General features: G+C 50.6%; 1 long non-coding RNA gene across 1 annotated transcript; it reads right to left on the bottom strand.

Moving 5' to 3' along the window:
• Window positions 1-335: 335 nt before the first annotated feature.
• Window positions 336-7,488, bottom strand: LOC143663727 (uncharacterized). The gene is made up of 3 exons (XR_013166130.1): window positions 7,308-7,488; window positions 2,984-3,541; window positions 336-842 (listed from the first exon to the last, which is right to left on the bottom strand). It is a non-coding gene; the product is annotated as an uncharacterized LOC143663727 (long non-coding RNA).
• Window positions 7,489-14,312: the final 6,824 nt, after the last annotated feature.

The following is a 14,312-nucleotide window of genomic DNA, read 5'->3' as shown; positions in this document are numbered from 1 at the left end:
TCTGTGTTAGGGACATATGGGTACAAACACACCATCACAAACCCTCACACATAATTACACACCCCTGTACTCACACATCCACATCCCTTGCACATCCATATCTACAGATATTTTCATCCAAACTATATACTTGCACATGAACATATGGTTGCACACATGTTCACATCCCCCAGGCTGCGTTAATATATAAATGTGCACACATTTCTATTCATAGTCATATGCATACAACACGTAACTCACCCACATACCTGAGCGCACACACGTGTGTGTACAGAAGCTGAGCATTTTCTTCTCCTGCAAAAAACAGCCAAGGCGATAAACAGAGGTTGGTTTTAATCAGAAATTCATACTTTGGTGTTTTCCTCTTTGGCCCAGTGGGGGTGCTGGAGGATGGTGGAGGGAGGGGCTCAGGGGGGACTCCGTGGGAGGAGTCAGGCCTGGGGCTCCCTTCATCTAGCTGGCACCCTGCTGGGGAGACATGTGGCCCCTGCAGGTGAGCTGGGTTGGAGCTGCATTATCGAGTGGCCCGTTCCGCTTTTATCTAAAATGTGGCCAGGACTGCCTGAGGAAGTGGCCCTTCTGGGAGCTCCAGGAGGGAGGTGGGGGCAGGTCCGCTGGAAAACAATAAAGGGCAGTGGGCTCTTTGGGGGTGCAGGGCTCAACTTCACTTGTTTGGCCCAGGTCACTTCTCACTAGACCTGGGGAGATCCGTCAGTGGTTCTCTGGTTTGGGGCTTCCCAAATCTGGCATCAGCAGCCTTGAGGAAGCAGGTTATAAAGTTAGATTCTCGGGTACCACCTCAGACTCACTGCATCGAATTTCTGGGAGTCAGGCTAAAGAGCCTGCATTAAAAAAAAATGTTATTAATAAAACCAATCAACATACAATATGCACATTCTTTTATTTTCATCACATAGGTGCATATTCATCATCATGGTCATTTCTTAGAACATTGGCATCAATTCAGAAAAAGAAACAAGAAAACAGAAAACAAATTCATACATGCCATACCCCTTACCCTCCCTTCCATTGATCACTAGCATTTCAATCTATTAAATTTATTTTAACATTTGTTCCCCCTGTTACTTATTTATTTTTAATCCATATACTTTACTCATCTGTCCATAAGGTAGATAAAAGAAGCATCAGACACATGGTTTTCACAATCAGACAGTCACATTGTGAAAGCTATATCATTATATAATCATCTTCAAGAAACATGGCTACTGGAACACAGCTCTACGTTTTCAGGCATTACACCTTAACTGAAAAGGGTAATATCTATTTAATGCATAAGAATAACCTCCAGGATAATCTCTCGGCTGTTTGGAGTCTCTCAGCCATTGACACTTTATTTTGTCTCATTTCTGTCTTCCCCCTTTCGGTTGAGAAGGTTTTCTCAATCCCTTAGTGCCGAGTCCTAGCTCCTTCTAAGATTTCTGTCCCACATTGCCAGGAAGGTCCACACCCCTGGGAGTCATGTCCCACATAGACAGGGGGAGGGTGGTGAGTTTGCTTGTCGTGTTGGCTGAGAGAGGCCACATCTGAGCAACAAAAGAGGCTCTCTTGGGGGTGACTCTCAAGCCTAATTTTAAGTAGGTTCAGCCTATCCTTTGCAGGGTTAAGTTTCATATGAACAAACCCCAAGATTGGGAGCTCAGCCTATTGCTTTGGTTGTTCCCACTGCTTGTGAGAATATCAAGAATTCTCCACTTGGGGAAGTTGAATTTTCCCCCTTTCTCACCATTCCCCCAAGGGGACTTAGCAAATACTTTTTTACTCACTGTGCAAATACTTCTGGGATTTATCGAGGCATCACTGGAGAAACTTACAAAATCTCATGCCCTACTCAAAGTTTCATGTACTTATGGTGTTCAATTAAGTTGTCTACATAAGTTATATTAGGAAATGCACTAATCAAAATATAGATTTTGTACCAAATAAATATTTTTTTTGCTTTAGTCTCACATGTAAGTTAAAGTTTAAAATATTAATTACTATCTATTTTCAACACCCTGCATTATTGACATTCCTTTGTAAAGAACCCGCATTTTTAAAGTTCCCCAGGTGATTCTGATGAGCAGCCAGGTATGGGAACCCCTAATGGAGAACGCTCCATTGCCATAGACAACCCTCTTTGGGTTGCCAGAGAAGGGCTGTCTCCCTGGTACCTGCAGGGCCATGTGTGATCTTGGTCAGGAGTGAGGAGGTTTCTAAGACAAGCCTAGAGAAACCTAGAATTATGAGAGTTGGAAGGAATCACATACATGCGTACTCAACCTCATACATGGGTATTCTTTTATAAAAGGGAGATAGAGAATCAGAGGTGGAAAGGACTTGCCCAAGGTCATTCAGTGGACTATCTGTTTTTAAGTTCATATTCTATATATCAGTCAGTATAGGCCAGATTATGCTGCATAACAACCACCACCCCCAGCCCCAAGTTTCAGTGGCTTAAACCAACAAAAATTTATTTTTTTAATTTTATTTCTGTTGTATGTTCATCAAGGGTCAGCACAGGCTCTATTCATCTTAGGCATTCAGGACCTGGCTGATAGAGGAGCCATCATGTTGGATTTTGCCATTTACTGAGGAGAGAGAAGAAAGAGTTCTCTAGGGGGTGTGTTAGCCCTTAAATACTTTGGCCCAGAAGTGACCAGATCACTTCTGTTCAGTTATTAGTCACAAATAGTCACATGCTGTCTTCTAACTACAGGAAGTACAGTCCTACCACATGCCAAGAAGGGGGAAGGTTTGGAAATGTTTGGTGAACAGTACAAATCCTGACCAGGCTCTCCCAGCTGCACGTGGCGTTGGGGCCCAGGAGCTCAGCTGTGTCCCTGGCAGGGATTTTTAGAGCTCCGGCATGGGACAGCCCTTCTCCTTCCCTCTTCAACATAGCCCCAGCCTCTCAAGTTCTGTCTTTGCAACTCACAGTCTTCCCATGTCTCCCTGCCCTACTCCACTCCTTTTTAAGGCCCACCTTCTTCTCTTTATATCCTAATCCAGGGGTTTTAGGTTCCAGTCCTGGCTTTGCCTCTAACCTCCTGTGATCCAGGGTCAGTCCTTTTCCATCCAGAGGGCCTCAGTTTACCCATCTGTGCACTGGGACACTTGACTCTGAATCTTGGCTCCCATGACCTCTCATTGGAGGCCTTGGCTTGTTGAGACAACAGATCTGAGGGAACAGATTTTATTTTTCCTCCTTTCCTTTCCCTGTTTTAGAAGATCCCACATATGTTGGCCTGAAGACATCTCAAACCCCCCCCTAGATTGGAAGGTCCTGCTGCTTCTGACAAGAACATCCCTTCTTGGAGATGGAGTGCTTCTCCACAGAATTGAGCCAGGCCATGGGGTAGAGGGGTGGTTCCCAGGGCAGGCAGAGGGGTGGCACTGGTCAATGCAGCAGACTGGTGCCTGGGCAGAGAATTCTGTCAGCTCTTCTTCCTCCTACTTGCAGACAGCCTAAGAAATGAGCTTAATCCACATCTCAAGAGATTTAGGTTTGACGTCTGGAAGGACTTCTTGGCAGGGACAGTTACTAGATGGGGAAATGGAGGACAAGGACATCATCTCTGATATATTTAAAACTTTTTATTGGTCTACAAAATTTAAACATTTCTTACATTTTTAAATTAGTTTAATTTAAACTAATTTACATTAGTTGGGTCTCCTGCATGGAAGGCGAGCGTTCTACCACTGAACCACCCATGCACCCTAAATTAGTTTTTAATGTTACAAAAGTAATACGTACTCACTATAAAATGCAAAATGCAGAAGTTTATTACATACCCAGTGAATGTCCCTCCCCTCTTCCCAGGTCTACTCTCTAGGAGAAGCCACAGTTAGTTGGGTTTCCCTGACTTCTTCTCACACACAAATAAGTAAAACTACATGGGATCATGTTATCTGTTTATAAAAACTGCTTTGTTACATGCTCTGTCACACATTCTCTAATCACCCTCTCACTCATTCTTTCACTCACTCACTCATTCTCTCTCTTACTCACTCATTCTCTCTCTCACTCTCTGACTCACTCACTCTCTCACTCTTTCATTCAATCACACACACTCTCTCTCTCACTCTCATTATCTCACTCTCTGTCACTCTCTCACTCACTCTCAGTCTCTCACTCTCTCATTCACCCATTTTTCCTCTCATCTCTCTCACTGGCTCTCACTCATTCACTCAATTTCTCTCTCACTCTCTCACTCATTCACTCATCTTCTCTCTCTCACTTACTCAACCATTCATCCCTCTCTCTCACTCTTTCACTTACTCACTCTCTTATTCACACACTCACTCTTTAAACATGTACTGAAGACCTGCTGTTTGTCTGGCTTGTAGGGCCCCAGGGCTCCCACAGTGACCCAGGAGGACCTCACAGGCTGCAGGGAGGTCACTGAGGCTCTGGGAGAAGCAGGTGCCTCTGGAGGAGAAGGCCACCTGGCTGCGGGGACTGGGGATAGTAGCTTCACCAGGCAGTCTCTGAGCAGGGATAGAGGATGAAGTGGTGTGGGGGCCTCTTCACAGGGAGGGTATGTGGTGCTGTCTTTCCCCGGAGGGATTACAGATGTGTGCAGGGAACTGGGTGCAGGCTAGACAGGGTGTGGGGCAGACAAGATATTCGGTTCTTTAGCAATACAGGATTGAGTCTACTTCATGAGCCCATGGAGTCAGCTACCCTGTGTTTCTGGGATGAGGAGGTAGTGGAGCCTTTCTCTAGGCTGCCTCTACCTCGTCTAGAGCTACCAATTAAAAGTCACCTCCTCCAGGAAGCCTTCCCTGGTGGGGAAGTGTCCTCTTATTGCCATGACCCTCTGTGCTCTTCTCATTCCTCCTTGTATATCCTTCGAAACAGCTGCCTGTTGTGGGTCCCCACTCGGCTGTAGGCAGGTCCTTGAGAACAAGGACTGTTGGCAGAGTCAAGGCTGTACCACATTTCTGGCCCACTTGCTCCAGAAATGACTCAGGACTCTGGGTGAGACCTAGGGTTGGGGCTATCCCTCCAGGCCTTCCCTTTCTCTTCTCTAGAATGGGGGCAGCTCTCCCTGCCCTCTTCCACTCTCCATCCTGCCCCAACCATCAGATCCTGCATAAGTTACTGGGGTCGACTCCAGAGACAGTGGTGAGTCCCTGCCTGTGCATTCCTGTCACCGCTTGGACACCTCCTTTGATGGGGAGCTCACCACTGCCCACAGAGCCCCTTCCAGTCCGTTGGGAAGTCCTTCTTTGCAGGGAACTGAAGTCTGTCCCTGGGACTAAGAATCATGGTCAGTCAGCCAGGATAGGTCTTGGATACCACCCAGCCAGCTCACTTTGCCTTTTATAGATGAGGGAACGGCATCCAGAGAGGTTAAGTGACTTGCTTAAACTCACACAGCAAGTGAACAGAGGATTGGACCCACTGATCCTGGCTCCTTGTCCAGTGCTGCTTCCATCGTCCAGGGGTCCTTGTCCTCATCGACCCCTGGCCTCCTCCGTCTCAGAGATCTGATGCCTGAGACCTGACATTAGACTCTTTTTGCATCTGATCTTTTCCTCTCCAGACTGTCCGTGAGTCCCAACCCGGCCAGGGAGAAACGCCAATGGCTGCATTTCGCCCCTGCCCCCCACTTTGCCTCCACCTTCCCAGCTCCTCTCATTTTTCCTCTGAAAGGAAAAAAATTAATAGAAAATGTAAGTGAGCAATCTCGCAGACGAGGCGGGTTTTCATTATTTGCGGCTGGGGCAGGCAGGCTGGGGCGAGGATCCCAGTGAAGCATGGATTCTGCCAGGAGCCGCGGGAGATAATTGAGCGGCGGCGGCGGCGGCGGCAGAGGCGGCGGGACCCGGCGGGCGCGGGCGCGGGAGCTGTATTATCATTAGAATTTACATGACACATTAGCCAGAAGTGGCAGCGTTCATCTTTCTAACCAAATCCCATTTACCAAATGAGCAGCCGACACTTGTTTTATCAGCTGGCTCGGTTCTCCGCGCGGCTTTCTGAGTAGGGCCCACCCCCCAGCGGTCTGCTGTCCCTTTGAACAGGGGTTCGAATCTTGAGGCTTCCACTCGCTAGCTGTTACTCAACCTCTCTGGTCGCCACGTCTTCGCCTGCAAAGTGGCTGTTATAAAACCTAACCCTGACGCTGAAAGCAAAGCCATTGACATCAAGTATGTCCTTAAGATCTATTAGTTATTAGTGTTGTTTTCTTTTCATTATAGTTGCTAGCATTCATCGCACTCCTGCTAGGTGCTATAGGCGCTGTGCTGGGCACTCTCTACTCACAACAGCAGTTCATCTTCCCCCAAGCGCTAGATTTTTTTCTGATGTGAGACCTGAGGCCCAGAGAGGTGAACTGGCTTGCCCAAGGTCACTCAGCTCCTGAGGGCAGAGGTTGCTTTGAAAAGACTTTTGCTTCTCCAGCGTCACTAGCTGCCTTCCTGCCCAAGAAGGGATTTTACCCCAGGGGCTGGATTGTAGAGTGCTTGGTGGTCCTCTTGGAGCCGCTCTCCTCCCCTCCTCTCCTCTGGTGGCCCCATCTCCGCCCCTCCCCTCTGCTCAAAGGGACCTTCATGGGGGCAGGACGTTTGTGTCCTGCTCTGCCTCATCTGCCTCTGCCCTTAGAAAGGTCTGCTGCTGAGCCCATCACTCACTCGCACAAGGGAGGGGGCAAAGGTTAACAACCAGGGAGCTTGATTGAGCACCTACTATGCGCCAGGCCCTGGGGTGGGACAGAGATGAATGAGATGCAGTCTCAATGACAACACAAAGGGTATCACCCATCAGAACGTGATTAATTGCCGAAGGAACTGGAGTTTGCAGAAGGGAGAGCCCTGCTCTGAAAGGGAGCCAGAAGCTCAGACACTAAGATGAAGGCTTGTTCATTGAATCGGCAGGTGTTTATCAAATGCCTACTATGTGCTGGGCACAAGACCTGCCAGACAAGGTCTCTTCCTCCCGTGGAGTTTTCAGTCTAAGGGATGACAAAGAATAATTATGCAAACCTATAAGTATGCCGATTTCAGATGGTAAGCAAATGAAAAGGGGAGGGGGCAAGGGGCATGGTTAGATATCATAATCAGAGGAGGGCTTCCCAGAGGAGGTGACGTTGGAGCAGTGACTCACATTAGGATCAATGGGATGGTGTGCCTGGCAGAGAAACCGAAGGGGTAGAGGTTGTGGGAAGAGGATGCTTGGGTGAAGGTGAGTATGTCTGGAGGGTGATACGAGGGGTGGGTGGGAGGAGATGGGGTGGCTATCCTCCCCACCCCCCAGGCCCCGGCTGGGTCCAGCACAAGTGTATTCTCCTCGGCAACCCTACCTCTTCTCCAGGGAGCCTCTTTCCTCTCTTAGTTGGCCTCTCTGCCTCTCTTTGTCCCTCTTGTCCATGTCCCTTTCTGCTAGGCCTCTCCTCAGGAGGAGATGTACCTTGAGGGGCACGGCCAGGTCCTAGAGCCCACATATCCCCTCCATCCCTGCCCACCTCTGACCCCACCCCTGCTGCCTCTTCTGCCCTTGATTCTTTACGCTCAGATTCTTTTATGACTCTGTGCCTTTGGTCATTCCGTGCTCTCTGCTTGGAATTCCTCTCTTTTGTTTTAGTTTGGCAAACTCCTACACATCCTGCTAGACCCAGATTGTATAAGTCCTCAGGGAAAGTTGACATCCCCTCCCGAGTCCCTATGCTCTCTCTCTCAGAGCCCAGGACACACCACATTAGAGTCCCCTGTTTTCTGGGGGTGGAGCCTTATTCATACATGCCTGTTGGTGAAGGAAGCAGCATTGCCCTTTTATGTCCATGGCTCCTTGGCTTGTGGGGATGGGGTGGGGAGTGGATCTCTCACCCCTGTGAGGCTGAGGGTGGGAACAAAGGGGATTCCTCCCCTCCCCTCCCCCATGGGGACCCCCAGAGGAAGTGACCCAGGCTGGAGAGGGAGCAGTCTTGGGGTGGGGGGTAGCTCAGGAGTCTGTACTTCTGTGTGTTGGGAAATGACTTGGAGATGCTCTGTCAAGCACAAGATATAAATTGCAGGCAGTTTTTAAACGTTTGGAGAGATTGCTTTTTGAGTGGCAACCTGCATCTGTGCGTGTCAGGAGGGGGCGGGGTAGGGGTCCATTTACTTTTCTCTATTCCCTCTCCTCCGTGGGGCGCAGTCCCTGCCTGGCCGAGCAGGACCCCAGCTCAGGCCTGGAGTAAGAGGTAGGGGGCTCTGGATGCAGGGGGGTGATTGCCCGGAGGGGGTTCTCGGGGTTCAGTCATTGATCTCCACTGCTGGGATCTGGGCAAGGGGCTGGCAGGCCTGGTCAGCGGGGCCGGGGAGCAGGCGCCCCTCCCCCATCCCAAACAAGGTAGTCTCAGGGCCCCTGCCTTTCAATGCTTCTCTGCTAGGCTGACTTTCAGGCATTGCTTCAACGGCATTTCCTTCCCTTTCAGCGATGCTCATCAATTCCCTCCGAGGCCCCAGGTCAGCAGGGGTAGCCTCGTTTTCTGACCTTCCTGGGCCGTGGGCCGGGCCTCTGAGTGGGGTCTTGCCAGGGTTGGGGCTGCCTGGAGAGACTCCTGCCACACAGGGTGACTGCAGTGGTACCAGCCACTGACCCAGGAAGCAATGGTTCATTTGTTTCTCAGTTCGTTCATTCATTCATTCACAGCAGAACTGTTCTTTGAATGCTTCCTCTATACCGGGTACCGTGTTGGAGCCTGGGGATACAGAGATGAATTAAACTGAAACAGCGTCTGCCTTCATGGTGTTTACACAGGGATCTGTGCCTTAACCTCAGCTTTAGCTTTCTCATTGTGTCATGGAGGTGGTAACAGTACCCACGGCATGGGGGAGTTGCACGGAATCAATGATGTTAAGGCTGTAAAAACCCTGTAAGGCCGAGTGAGGACTTCACTGGTGGGAGCACTGATCCCGGTGCTGTCCTCATGAGCTCAGTGCCCTTGGGGAGCCACCTGAACTTTCTGTGCCTCGGTTGTAAGGCGGGGGTGATGGCGATGTGGGGTGTGCTCAGAGGTTGGCGGGAGGGTGGAATGGGGCCTCGCCCGGCACACGGTGAGGGCGGCAGACTTGGGCTGCTCTTCACTCAAACCACCACTGGCCTTGGTGAGAGGGAGTCCAGGAATGGGGCTTCCTGCCGCTCTGGTGCCCGGACTCTGTGACTGGGGCAGCAGCGGGGCTGTGGGCACAGGCGGGCAGTGGCTGCACCTGCCTTGCTCACTGCCGAATCCTAGGTCCCAGCCCACAGCCCGGCACATAGCAGGGCTCACCTCTCTTTCCCTCACAGAGCAGAAGGAACCAGAAGTCTGTGGACGGGTTGGGAGGCTGGGCACTTACCTCTGCCAGCTTTGGTTTCTTCCCAGTGACAGTGAAGGCAGGTTGTCTGCTGAGAAAGGGGGCAGGCAGGTGGTGAGGACAAAGGCACATGCCTGGAACAGCACTCCAGGGGCAGGGGACACGAGATGTTTTGTGCCAGGAGAGACCCAGCTCTGCATTCAGGGGGCATCCGTCTGAGTTGGGGAGACAGAACACGTTCTGGGGGGTGAAGCCCTGGTGTGAGGGGACCCTGGTCCAGCCCCGGGACTGGGAGGAGAGATGTGGCAGAAACTTCTCAGCTCTTTTCCGCCCCGGGCCTCTGGCTTCAATCTGGTCACCCCTCACTTCTCCTGGAGCCCAACCCCCAACCCGGGCACACAGAGAGCAGGTGCTGTGGACAAAGTGTCCCCAGCTGGGAGTGGGGACCTGGGAACCAGGCTTGGCAGCGCCGGTGCCCCCATCTCTGGTCCAGCCCCTCCCTGCCCACCTCTGTGCCCAGCTCCTGTGTGCCAGCTTGGGGGACCTTTGTCGGACTCCTCATTTCCACTCCAGGAGGAGCACAGGAAGTAGGGGTTGCAGGGCAGGATCTAGAATGTGTGGTCAAACCCATAGGGGAGCAGTTTTCCTTTCCTGAGAGCTGAGGGCTGCTCTCAACTCCAGGCAGGAGGTGGCTTTGGGTCAAGCCATGGAACCTGTCTCAGTGGCCCCGTAGATCCCCTCTCACAGCCCCTTGCCAGGTAGACTGAACTGGCATTAGGGCAGGGATTCCCTGGGGGGCTAAGGGGATCCCCGACATGCGTGGGTCTGAGCTGGGGGCCGCTGCCACGCGATTCCTGCCATCTCCTCCTCTGCAGCCAGGAGGGCTCCCCGGGGACCTGGCCTCCCCCGTATGCGCAGAAAGCTGGTTATGCTTTGAATTAATGCTCCCTAGATGGGTCCCTCCGGGGCCTTTTGGGAGATTGCTGATAGCATTCAAACCAATCCACCCTAGAGAAGGAGAGGAGAGGCGAGCGCACTAAATCAGCCACCTGAGCCCAAGAAGTTGGAACTGGGAAGGACTGGAGGCAGCGCTGGAACTGGCAGCAAGGCGAGACTCTAGTAGTAAATGTCAAACATATATACGGAGCAAGCTCTGTGCTACCGTCGTTCTATTAACCCAGCCTTGCTACAAGCTGCCAGGGAGGTAGAGTTACCATGCCATTTGGCATATGAAGATATGGTAGGTCATATACAAGAGGGGTAGGTCAGGGACTTGAACCCGGGCAGTCTGGGAAGAGATGCTCAGGTCTGGGTTATGCAGAAGTTTAAGGGGCTGAGAGCAGCAGGGGCAGCTGCATCAGGAATAGCACATTTGAGGTCCTGGGCAGCTCTTTCTCTCCTGTTCCTGAGACCCTGGAAGTCCAGATCTGACCTGAAGTTGGGCTCCCAGCCTGGAGCCAGGGGTGGGGGTGGGGCGTGGGGTGGTGGTCCCAAAGCACCCAGGACCCATTACCCTGAGAGACCAAGGAATCTGAAGTACCAAGCATTGCTCTTGTTTATCCATTTTAAATAATTTGCAATTGTCGGCAGGATAAATCTCTGTTTAAGGTTTGCCTAAATTCCAAAATCCTTTGATCTCAGCCTCCTGGGGCTAGTTAGGGGCACAAGAGGTCTCAAGGAAAGATCTAGGCGGGGCTGGGAATGTGCAGCCTCCCTGGGCCTCCCTGGCAAGCTTGCTACTGAAGGAGCTTGAAAAGTTACATAGTTGATTCTCGTGACACACCAGCTCAGAGCCCTAGCCTAGTTCCAGCCAGATGTCTGCTAATCTGCATGGTTCCCTTAAGTGATGAATCTTGTCCTTATTTCTGTTCAGTGCTGGTCTTCAGTGTCCATTTCTCTGTACTCCTGCCTGCCAAGATGCCTTCACTGTCCCATCCCATAGATTCCTGGGTTTGGCAGGTGTAACTGATACACAGTGAAAAACTGCAAATTGCGATTTATGGTTGAAAACAAAATGCAACTTGATTTGTGTCTCCCACTGTCCTTTTAAATTTTATTCCCATGGTTTACTAATTCACTTTTAGGCTATTCGTTCACTTTAAAAAGTCACTTTCAGATCTCAATTACAAAACTAGAAAGTACCGTCCTGGACAATAATCTAAATGCCAAATTTGATTCAACGTCAAGTCTTTCCCCTCCCCAAGCCAGGGCAGCTGATAGGTTGTAGGTGAAGGGGGATGCCATTGCTAGAAGGGACCCCTCCAGGGTTGGGGCAGGAGGAGGAGGAGGAGGAGAAAGAAGGGCCGTGAAATTCCCTTCTTGCTCTGGTCTGAAGAAGGCTTTGCACTCTTGGGGGCTGGCTGCTGTGCATCTCCCTCTGTTTCCCCTCATCTCTTGGTCTCTGCAGGTCTTCTCCCCAGAACTCTTGCTACTGTGCCCTGCTCTGCCTGGCAATCCTTTGGGGCAGGACTTGCTCTTCTTTCCCCTTTGACTCTGCATGTATCCTCTGGCCTCCATTGTGGGAATGCGGGCCAATCCCAGCACAGCTGCTTCCCCTGCACCACAGCCTCGTATAAATTAGAGTTTCCAGGTGGGCATTAGAGACCTCAGGATTGAGAAAAAACTATGTGGAAAATCAGCATCTTGGGCAGATCCCTAACTTTGGCAGACAGCATCTGTCGAACCTTGGTGACTCCGTGGAAACTCTTTTTTCGTGTTTTCTTAAACTCCCTGATGTATGTGTAAAAGTCAGTTCTGCCTCCTGCCTATCACGGAGACTGTGGGTAACAGGGCATCCTATGCCAACCTCCTCCAACTGCCCTTCCCCACTCAGCTGCCATAGGACAATCAGATTAGCAGGACATAGTTAATCTGCATAGTGCTTTGGAATGCAAGAGACAAAGAATGGAAGCTCAGTTCCCTCTTGTGACCCTCTTGTGAGGCTTGCAACCTTGTGTAAACTGACTTTTCTGTGCTTCAGTTTGTCCGTCTGTTGAATGGGGATGATAACAGTGCTTCATTGATGGTCGAGAAGAATGAACAAGATAACTGAAAACACTTAGAGCATTGTGCCTGGCACATAGTAAGCACTCAACAAATAGTTTATTATTTTTCTTGTAATTGTTATCTACAGACTCTAGAATTTGGGAGGCAATAGGGGAGGGGCTAAGAGCAGAGGCTGTGGAATTTGGAGGGAGATAGACCCTGGTGAGAATCCGATCAAGTTTTGTGATTTGAGGCAAATTATTAACCTCTGAACATCGGTTTCACAGCTGTAAAATGGGGCTTCCCCTCTCCCCATTTCGCCTCAGGGCTGTTGGGAGGATTTAGTGAGATAAAGATTACAGTGATTGGAGCCCAGGACAGCTTCTTGTAGGCAATTGATAAAGGGTAGCTATTGAATTCTATCCCTGATGGGAGATAGGACACTCCTGGAAGTCTAGAAAGTGCCAATCCTCTCCCATACTCCTTTCACTCAGCCACCCTGCCCTGGCTCATTTGTGCCACTTTACCAAGGCAACAGTGAAGGGACCCAGGCATTACGGAGAAGCCCTCGATTTGGAATTACTGCACCGTACAGACAGCAATCACCTCTCCCTCTCCCCCCTCCCCCCTTCGTTCCCGACCTGGCCCTGCATTTGCGTTGGAATGCAGCGCTCCACTGTCAAGAGCAGGGAACTCCAGCCTCAGATTAAATGCAGACAGATGCATGGCCCTCATCTGTGTTTTATTCTGAGGTTCCAAGCCTTCCTGGAGAACAGGGGACCGGGGGTGGGGGTGGGGGGTGATATTTCTGGCCTGCCCTGCTAATGAGCAGTCTCATTTCCCTTGCTTTCCTCCTGCCATAGGAGAGAAGAATTGTTTTCTGTTTGGCAAGCCAGTATCAGTATTTCCAGAGTGATGCGAGGAGGTACATAACCCCACGCTTTATTCGTTGTCTGGCGGCTTTGGGGAGACGCGCAGGCAGGGAAGATTGATGGCTCAGGATATGCCTCTCCCCCTGCTTAGTCTTATTCCTTCCCCCCTCTAGAGGTCCAGCGAGCCACACTGGACTAGAGACTGGCCGGTAGAAATGTCCCTTGGAAACTCTCTTGTTCGGTCACCTGTACAGATGGTAAGACGGAGTCCGGGGGGGAGGAAGGGATGTGTCCGAGCTTGCAGGATGGAGCTCCATGCTCCACGCTCTTCCCACTGGACTGGGATTTTCAAACTCATTTAAAAGCCTCAGACTCTTTTAACAAGTGAAATAGAATAGGAACACCCCATTATAAAACGGACAAAGTGGAGATGCTGTGGGGGACGTATGGCCGGGTGAGCAGGGGCCCAGGGGTTGTGGATTGAGTCACTTCACCACAAAGCCGTGTTCAGGTCCTAAACCCTGTCCTGTGGATGGGAACACATTTGTAAATGGGATCTTTGAAGATCCCATTAAGATGAGGCCAAACTGAATCAGGGTGAGACGTAATCCAATGTGACTGGAGTCCTTATAAGCAGAGGAAATGTGGGCACAGGAGTAGGAGACAGTAGGAGACAGGAGTCAGATGGCCAAGTGACGGTGGTAGTTACAGACTGCTGGCAAGCCACCACCAGAGCCCTACAGAATTTTGAGCAAGCATGGCCTTGCCGATACCTTAATTTTGGACTTCTAGCACAATTTATTGAGACAATAAATTCCTGTTGTTTTAGCCAACCAGTCTGTGGCATTTGTTACAGAAGCCCTGGAAAACCAAGAACCCATTTTACTGGCATCCCATCCCCAGTAGAACCTTGAAATGCCTCCAAGGAACCCTTGGGTTCCATAGCACCCCATTTGACAACTCCTTGCAGTAAAAGCCATTGCCTCGATTCTCAACATCTGCATCTGGGGCAGAAAATTCAGAGCGTAGGACTGTAGTTTTTTTTTTTGAACTCAACCAGAGATTTGGGACTCTGCTTTGTTGTGCAGCAGGCAGGCCTTGCCCTCTTTCCGGTTTAGCTGTGCTCTCTGTGGAAAATCCCCAAACCCCCTCTCCTTGCAGGCAAGTGAGACA

This window comes from Tamandua tetradactyla, chromosome 2 (genome assembly GCF_023851605.1).
Source record: "Tamandua tetradactyla isolate mTamTet1 chromosome 2, mTamTet1.pri, whole genome shotgun sequence".
Taxonomy (NCBI): Eukaryota; Metazoa; Chordata; class Mammalia; order Pilosa; family Myrmecophagidae; genus Tamandua; species Tamandua tetradactyla.
This window is presented reverse-complemented; position numbering and strand designations above follow the sequence as displayed.